Raw genomic sequence first — 9,109 nt, 5'->3', positions numbered from 1 at the left:
TGTAAATTAACAGTACAAGTCTTCCCCAAAAAAAAAAAAAAAACAATCAAGTCCTTGTTTATACAGACTGTACTGAACGTATAGCCATGGAATTGATCACAAGAAGGATCAATTAAATTAGAATCTAATGAACCAACAACAACAATGTAAGCGATCAGAAAAATTGAAAAGGTCACAAAAGAAGCAAAATATAAAACAATTTGTTTAAGGCAAGAATAATATGGTTTGAGCTACCTCCTATGACCGGTTCTCTTAGTAGCTCATTGGGTTAATTTGATACTTGTACCAAGTATCAGGTCCATGGGTTCGAGAACTGGTGAGAGAGAGCTACCTCCTGTGATAATATTGCAAAGTAGGCAAGTTCAATTTGTTGTCCTCATAATGCATTAATCTTTTTGACAGTTTTTAATCTCATCCCTAATTCCTTCAACAGATGACTCTCAATTCCTTATAAGCCAAACATTATATATAATTGAAGCTGTAATTTTCTTTTTGAATAACATATATATTCAAAATCTGCCCCCAGCCACATATATACCAAACTCCTTTTCAAGAATTTCTAGCGAAAGAACAAATTACTAACCTTTGGCTGTATATTTTCATAAATGAAGTAATTAAGGATTTTCTACAAATAATATGTTATCATCCAGCACGAACAAAAAAGAAAACACTTGGCTTAAGTATAACTACAACTTGACACCATTAAACCAATCAATCCACTAATGTAAGACAAAAAAACAATTTCTACTCAATAGTCAATGGCAAGGCCAGCATCAGTTGTGTCACCTCCACAACCAAAACCCCCATGCCACCACAACCCACCATGACCCAGACCTGTCGCAACCCACCAACCCAAAACCCAATCCCACACAAATCAAAACCCCACACCCACACCACCAAACCACATCAAAGACCACCACACAACCTAGATCAACCCACACCACAAACTGTCACAAACCCAGATCAACCCCACCATCACAGACCACCCCAAAACCACGGACTAGAGTGAGAGAGAGAGAAGGAAACATTGAGAGAGATATACCTTGAATAGTTAGCAGATTGGCGGCAAGACAGGCTTTGTTGGTGGCTGCACATCGAGCTTGATCAGCGACGCAAGACAAGCCAAGCCAACCCACTTTATTTGAAATACAATTGTGCAATTATGTGTGTGTGTGTGTGTGAGAGAGAGAGAGAGAGAGAGAGAGAGAGAAGAATACATTGAAATACAATTGTGCAATTATGTGTGTGTGTGTGTGTGAGAGAGAGAGAGAGAGAGAGAGAGAGAGAAGAATACAGGTAAGCATGATCACCTCAAAACTCCAGCAAACATGAATGGCACGACTACATCTCCATGGAGGGCTAAAATCCAACGAATGGGTCTGCTAAACAGGATCTACATATTAACAGCAAGGGCTCAATTAGCAAATCCAGCAAACTAAAAATATGAATATATTTACCACAAATATAGAATAACCACAACAGATAATTTTATTGGTTATGAAACAAGCAGAATTAAAAATAAAAAACACACACACATGATCTACATATTAACAGCAAGGGCTTGATTAACAAATCCAGTGAACTGAAAAGATGAATATTTTGACCAAAAATATAGAATAACCACAACACAATTTTATTACTTATAAAAAAAGCGGAAATAAAAAACACACACACAAATTGAAAATACTAGGATGGATCCAAGTAATCATTTTTTTACTTAATTACAATACTAACTGAATTGCCGGTCTTTTATTTACAATAAAATTGTTGGCACAATAATTCACAAGGATTGCATATTGTAAGTCCTTGACAACAACATGCTGGACGAATCAACCACTAAATCCCAGAGTTATTTTCATCCATTAAGGAGGTAGAGAACATGCAAAAGGAGAATCTAACATATGAGTTTACTTGACACTGAAAAAACTAGTGACCTGTGATGCAAAACGTATTGAGGAAAGCAAGAAAATAAAAACAAAAGAGAGAAACCCTAGCTTCACCACCTAAGGGTGCTTGAAATCACCACCGAGAGAGAATTTCTCATCAGAAAATTCTAGTTCAAAAGGCAGTCCCTTCACAATTACAAGAGCCACTATTTTAATAGGGCTTATAGGATCAAATCAATATGAAAGATTTAATCATGCCACAATTAAATCCCATTAAAGTAATAAAAGTCTGAAAGTCGATGTCTCAAATAAGTAAAAATCAAAAACAAATCTAGTGTCCACACCAACTCCCCAAGTTGATGCAGAACGTAATTAGGGAATGCAATAAAATAAAAACAAAAGAGAAGCGCTCTAGTAACCACACCAAGTTGTCTCACTGATAATCCAGAAAAAGCCATTTCAATTTAATGAACAAAAGATTAATAATTGATTTTATTTTTAACTAACAAGAAAAGAGGAACACATGCAAATCAAATGTTAAGAGCTGGAAATAGAAATTAAAAATTAAAATTGTACAAACCTGAGAGTTCCAAATAGATCCATCTTGGAACCCAAATTTCTTATTTTGGTCCATGTTTGGTACTTTTCCACACATTACCAAAATAGATAGAATTGTAACCCAGGTTTCATAATATAATTCAAAATTCTAGATGACATAAACATGCAAAAGAACATGGAAAAAATAGCAAAGTATACTTGTCTCACATGCACACTACAACCAACTGGCTGTTTAGAACTTCAACTAAACCTCACAGTATCGTCCCCAGCAATTCAATTTGCACATACTAAACTTTCGCAATTATGGGATCCAAAATTACCTTGTCCAACTATGGCAACACAAAAACGAACTTTGCCTTGTCCAACTATGCCTGCAACCACAAACCACCACCCACAAATCAATGTTACAAAACAAAATCACTAACAACCTAAAGAATAAAAAACACCCTTTTCCTTTTATTGACTAATGTTCAAAACTAAGACCCACTACCCCACCCCTTCACCATTTAGCTATCCGGCCAACAAAATACACTAGAAACCCACCAAACCCAACGCAATTGGCCACCCCTATATAGTTGTTACTAAAATTGTAAAAGTAAAAGTAGAAGATTGCCTTTAAGAATACAATTTTCTCTTGATTATTACTTAACATACAATAATATTCTTTAAATGGACTAAAGCAACAAACAGATAGGCAAAGAGTGAATTGAAGGAGGCCAAGGCAGTCATGGGCCCCGAAGCCCCCTTATTAGAACTTTTCAATTTGGTATGATAGATAAACAGAAATTTTACTTTGACCATCAGAAATTATACTTCATATGTCCTATTGAACAATCTGAATTTCTTTGCTTTGGTTCCCCCATCTAAAGTTTCCTAGACCCGTCGCCGTGGACAACACTTTTGACATTAAATTTTTAATATTGTTTGCCAAAATGCTGGATCTAACAAATAGAAAACTTAAATTCAAAAGAACTAGAGGGGCATACAAATCAAATGTAATAGAGGCCCTTAAAATACAAGAATAAACTTTAGCTGTGAATCATGAGTTTCTTGGATTGTATGGCAGCTGGGTTTTCAATAAAATTTGGACTAGGGTGGCAAGTGAAACTAAGTTGGGTCTCTCAAAGACAGTTGAACAAGATCGAATTTTGCACTCTTACCAAAGTTGATGTAGCACAAAATTTTGTAAAGAATTTTGCAGGAAAGAGCAAGCTACCCATGTAACCCCTTAGTTAGCTGAACAAAAACAAGCTCTACGTACAATCACATTCCTGGTCAGAGGGAGGGGGAAAAAAGAGAGAACTAAATCCACCTCAAGGTAACCTTAGAATAAAAAATCTTATTCTTCCAAAGATACCCTAGCCACTAATGGAACTCTAGCTTCCAAGAAAACTAATACAATTACATAAACGCAATTCATCATGTCACCTGGCTTTCCACCACAAAATATGGCAGAAAGAGGCAAAATTTTTAATCTAGATGAATATTTTACCGTAGTAATAAAGCATAAGAAAAACAACAAGAACCATTAGAGCAGATTAGCAGAAGAAAGTGAAAAAAATGGTGTTCACTAAATAAAAATGACATATAAAGGTTGAACTAATCATTTGGTTGACTAAACAAGAGTTTTATAGAGAATCTTGTTTCATGTCCTCAGTGGAAAGTGGTAAGAACACCTGTGCAGTTAATAAAAAGAAAGCAAGTGAAGTAACAAACTTTTAAACAGAGAAACAAGCCTGATGGTTCATCCACTCAACATCAAATTTGACACGAAGAACTAGTATATTTCAAGAAGATTATATTTCAATCAGAACAAATCTGTAGGTCAAAGCATTTTCTTTTTTTTTCTTTTTTTCACAATAGAAAAATAATTTAAAAAAATTAATGAAATAGAATCAAAATTGCAAACCCACCAACAAATTCATGGACCCATAACCAGAAAACCCCACATTAGCATCAAATTCGAGTATCCAATACAATGAAAAATCATAAAATCACAACCAAGCTGCGCACAATAACTGAGCAAAACCCTAAAAGTAAAAAAACTTCAAAAAAACCCCAACAACTAGAGCTACAACTTGAACTAAAAGCAAGTAAAAGTCAAGAATTGATACCTGAAACAGAATCAAATGGTAATGAAGACCATAAAAGCTGAGATCGCAGTGACTTTTTACACTGTAAATATTCTATAATTAGACCTTTTATAGTTCTTCGAATAACTCAATCATAGAATTCTTAAAAACTATGCATGTTTGGTTCGATGAGTTTTGAGTTATATAACTCAGTTTTCAACTAAAAACAATCAAAATCAATCAAAGAAAAACAATCAAAATCTATGGTTCAACTAGGAAAAATCAAGAAATGGACATTTTTCGATTCTTTGATTGTCCTGGTTTTTAAAACCATGGTAAGAATAGCTACAACCATATTAATTCAAATATCATAGGCCTTACTGGCTTATTGACCCCAAAAAAAAGTCTCTCACACACAGTGACTCAAGCTATTGTATGTTCTTCAAAGTTCAATGCTTCTTTTTTTTCTTTTTCTTTTTTTTGGGGATAGATAATAAGGTAAGCTCGACTTGTATGAAGTAAAACACATTGGTTCATCCTGCCAGCAGAACAATTGGAAGCAAAATTTGGGGGGTTACAAGCATAACTTAATACTTTGATTAATGAAACCTATCTAAAGTTTTAGACAGCCGGAACTTTTATTTTGCGAGTGAATCAGAGCTTTCCATCTAATCCATGATCATTTTCATCCACCTGCTAGGAACCACTGCAATAAAAATGAAATTCAATCATTTATGTCTCTCTAGAAGTCTCACTACCACACATTTGATTTCTAATAATAGGTTCCGGAGTTATAAAGAACAATAGAATGGGTAAATCATCAAAAGTTATAAAGAACAATAGAGGGAGTATTGTCATCAAAAGTTGCTTCATCATTGTACTATCATCAGATGCTGAGAACATCCTGCGATCATTCTTAATCATGTGCTGCATCTTTGGGATCAGGCTGTGTACTGGCCAAGCTTATTTGGGATATCAGTAAGCAAGAGAAGGATATACTTGGTTTGTGTGCATGGTTTTTCAATTACACAATCTTGGCCTTATATAATGAGAAGAAGATGGAATAAAGCCTTGGTGTACCTTGCTTGCAAGGGGGTGTAAACAAAGCTAAAGCCATGAATATGATAGGATTATATTACTACAGTGGCCCCTTACTTTGTTATCAGCATAAAGCTGGCTTGGTTTCCAGGATTTCTAGTCAAGAGGCACCTATCACCTAGATGATTAAGCTATATATGGTGCATACCTCAGTCATTTGTGCTAAATACAACTTTGAATAAATATTTACTATTGCATTCACTAGCCATATCCTACCACTTATTAAATAAATATAACATACCACACATGTTAAAAGTTAATTAGAATTTAGAAGTAGTTTAGGTAAAAAAATTACTTTATCTTTCACTGACAATGATTGTTACAGTTTATGTTGGGTTAAAGTTTATAATTAGTTTGTTAATGGATCATATGCAATGTCGACAACTCATTGTACCAGCAATTCTATATGCAGAAAGTATGTTGCTTAGAGTATCTTACTATTTTCTTGTTTGGAAAGGAAAAGGAAAAAGTGAAAAGGAAAAATATAGAAGGGAACCAATAAAGTATGCTACTAGGATTGTTACATTTGTTAATTAATTTTTCAGTATAACGTCTATAAGCTACTGCAATATTCTTTGTTTCCCATATGTTACATGCAGAATGATTGCAAAGCTCTCTCATATTTTCTTTCCTACTTTTTTTTTTCTTTTTCCTTTTTTAAATGCTTATCAAACATGGATTTTAGTATAACAAATACCATAATACAGCATGGCAGTGAGCAAAAAATTGTTTAGCAGACAAAATTTGAACATATAGTTTCTGCTGGGACAAGAAGGATCACTCTTTAGATTTCAACTTTGAAGCTTTAAGAGAGGAAAGGGTGTTTGCACAGTAGCTCAAGAATCATCGTACTCCTTTAGAAAGGTAAATTCTACCAACAAATCCAAAACGCAAAAAAGGGAATGATTTATAGAATTATTTACCAAGAGAATTCTTAGTCACTTCTACCGATACCAACTGACATGGTTGGTTCATGTGCCTTTGCCAGGTGCTAAAATGAGAAAGGCATGTCACAAAGTTGCTAATGGTCCCAATATTAATATGACTAAGGATGCAAGTAATGCCCCTTCTATATATATGTGTGTGTGTTTGTGATTAGAATAACCAAAGTATGATTATGTAAAATTGATGTGGCAATCCAAATGAAAATTGTTTTGATGGCTAAAGATGATACCAAATGGCAGTAAAATATGTGATCTTGGAGCCCTTGTACATGGGTTTCATGCTCTGTCATAGGAAAGGATGTTAGCATGTGGCTTAGCCTAAAGCCATATGCCAACAGGTGGCTTAGCCTAAAGCCAAATGTCAACACCATCACATGTTTTAAACCAAATGTTAAGGCCTTTGGCTAACATCTGTGTAGCCATTATATTTTGGCCTTATCTCTTTGGACAACGATACCCTTTCCATTTGTATAACTCAGGAGGGGCAGCAGACCAAATTCATGGAGATCAAACCTGTGACAAAATTTCAATCATAGTGGTGGCTATTTTAGCCATTTAAGGCCAAGTGAGAAGAGATTCTCTAAAAACTAAAAAAGAAACTCCAATTGATATGAAGAAAATAAATACCACTTCGAGATGACAAATTACCACTTTATCCCAGCAAATTATTCCAGAAGCTTAATAGTTTATAAAGCATATGAAAAAGGCTTGCATCATAAGCCTAAAAAACTAGACAGACAAATAGTAAAGAATAACTTCTACTGATCCAGGTCTCTATCTTGAAAAACTTTTTTGACCTCTTCCCACTCTAAATTGGCACTCTCAGTGATAGAAGTAGCTTCTTTTCGGAGAGTCCAAAAACATTTTTGACCTCTTCCCACTCTAAATTGGACAATACAAAAATGCAGATTTTCTGGAGTGTTTGTAAGTGGGGAAGACGACGCTATGTTGTAAGCAGAACATAACCTGATTGCAATCTTAGTGACCTCGTTTTTCCATTGAAGTGATGCAACAACGTGAAAACTTTCACTAGATTAGATACAGTATGCATATTATGCCCCATGCATTGACCCTCTATTTTCACTGCATACACATACATAACAGTTAAGTAACACTGTTAAAATCAAGACCTAAAATCTCTCTTCAAAATACCCAATAAAATAGAACTCCAAATAATGACACCAAGAAGGAATGATGAAATAAATGAAACATATATTCTCTCTCTACCTCTCACACTCTAAATTGATCATCATAATTTTAACAAATAATGCAGGGGGCCAAAAGCGTGAATCCCTTAAAAAGTGATAACCAAGTAAACCACCATCTATAGTTGGGATTCAACTTGATTTGGTCCAATGAGAACTTGGATCAAACTAATCTAGGGGTTGTACTGGCTATATCTAAGAGAAAATCTAACTCACATTTCCTTGTCATTTGTTATATCATCTTCATGAAAAAGAGCCTTCTATTTTGCACCTTTAGCAACCAAAGAACACACACTAAATCATTGAACTTAAAACGCTAGATTACATGAAGGTAGTCATCATGTATAACTAGTGGTATTTGAGGCAAGGTGACAACAGTATTTGCAGACAACATCTTTTTTTTTTTTTTTTTTTTTTGATAATTTTGCAGTCAACATCAGCATCTTAATTGTTGTGGAACAACAACCTGCAAAAATAGCAGCATGCTAGAGCAGAATTCACACAATGACAAGAAAAAAATAAAATTTATAAAGTAAATTAAGATTTACAATATTAATGAAATTAATGATGGGAAAAAGAAACATAAAAGACATTATGATAAATCCTAAATTAGGTATCCTGTAGATTTGCATTTGGAATCAGATGATCCAAAATAGTAGACTTATATTCCAAAATGTTATACACAAACACAAAAAAAAATGTTGCATTCCCTGCCATTGCTTGTGATATGAAAAAAATAATTATTATAAATTCATATATAATAGAATTAAAATCATGCCAATATAAATAAATGAAAGGGAAGCAAAGGTCATACAGCAGCAAGAGTCATTTATAAATAAGAATAGCTTTTGTCCAGCACCCTTTTTTTTTTTTGATAAGTAACGAAAATTTTATTAAAAGATGAAAAACAACCAACCCGAGTACATTGGGAATGTACTATGGGGGCAGAAATCAAAAACGAAGATTACAACGATCAAGTAAAACAGGAAGGGAAGAACAAGAAAAATGACAAAAGACCACACTCCAATCGAGGAGAGTGTGTAAAAAGAAAGACTTAATCTCTAACAAAGAGCGTTCACATCCCTCAAAACTTCTAGCATTCCTTTCGCGCCAAATACACCATAACAAGCAATGGGGCACAATTCTCCACAACTCAAAATTTCTATGTCGACCAAACTTACCCTTCCAAGACTCAAACAACTCAATAACCTTCTGAGGCATAACCCAATGAATTCCAAACAAACAAAACACCAACGACCACAACTCACAAGCAATGGGGCAATGAAGAAGAAGATGATCCACTGACTCCCCACACTTCTTACACATATAGCACCAATCAAGAACTA

The 9,109-nt window shown here is 34.5% G+C and overlaps 1 long non-coding RNA gene across 3 annotated transcripts in view; it reads right to left on the bottom strand.

Annotated features, from left to right (window-relative positions):
- The window catches only part of LOC136066674 (uncharacterized), an 18,000-nt gene continuing 8,891 nt past the window's right edge, over positions 1 to 9,109 (bottom strand). The window contains exons 1-4 of one of the 3 annotated variants that reach the window (XR_010628172.1): positions 4,559 to 8,135; positions 2,765 to 2,815; positions 1,311 to 1,393; positions 1 to 1,087 (exon numbers count right to left, since the gene is read on the bottom strand). This is a non-coding gene — a long non-coding RNA (uncharacterized LOC136066674). The other 2 variants (XR_010628171.1, XR_010628170.1) reach the window with 2 other exon arrangements.

This window comes from Quercus suber, unplaced genomic scaffold, assembly GCF_002906115.3.
Source record: "Quercus suber isolate HL8 unplaced genomic scaffold, Cork oak 2.0 scaffold_43, whole genome shotgun sequence".
Lineage (NCBI taxonomy): Eukaryota > Viridiplantae > Streptophyta > Magnoliopsida > Fagales > Fagaceae > Quercus > Quercus suber.
Note: the sequence above shows the minus strand (reverse complement) of the source record. Positions and strands in the feature narration are given on the sequence as shown.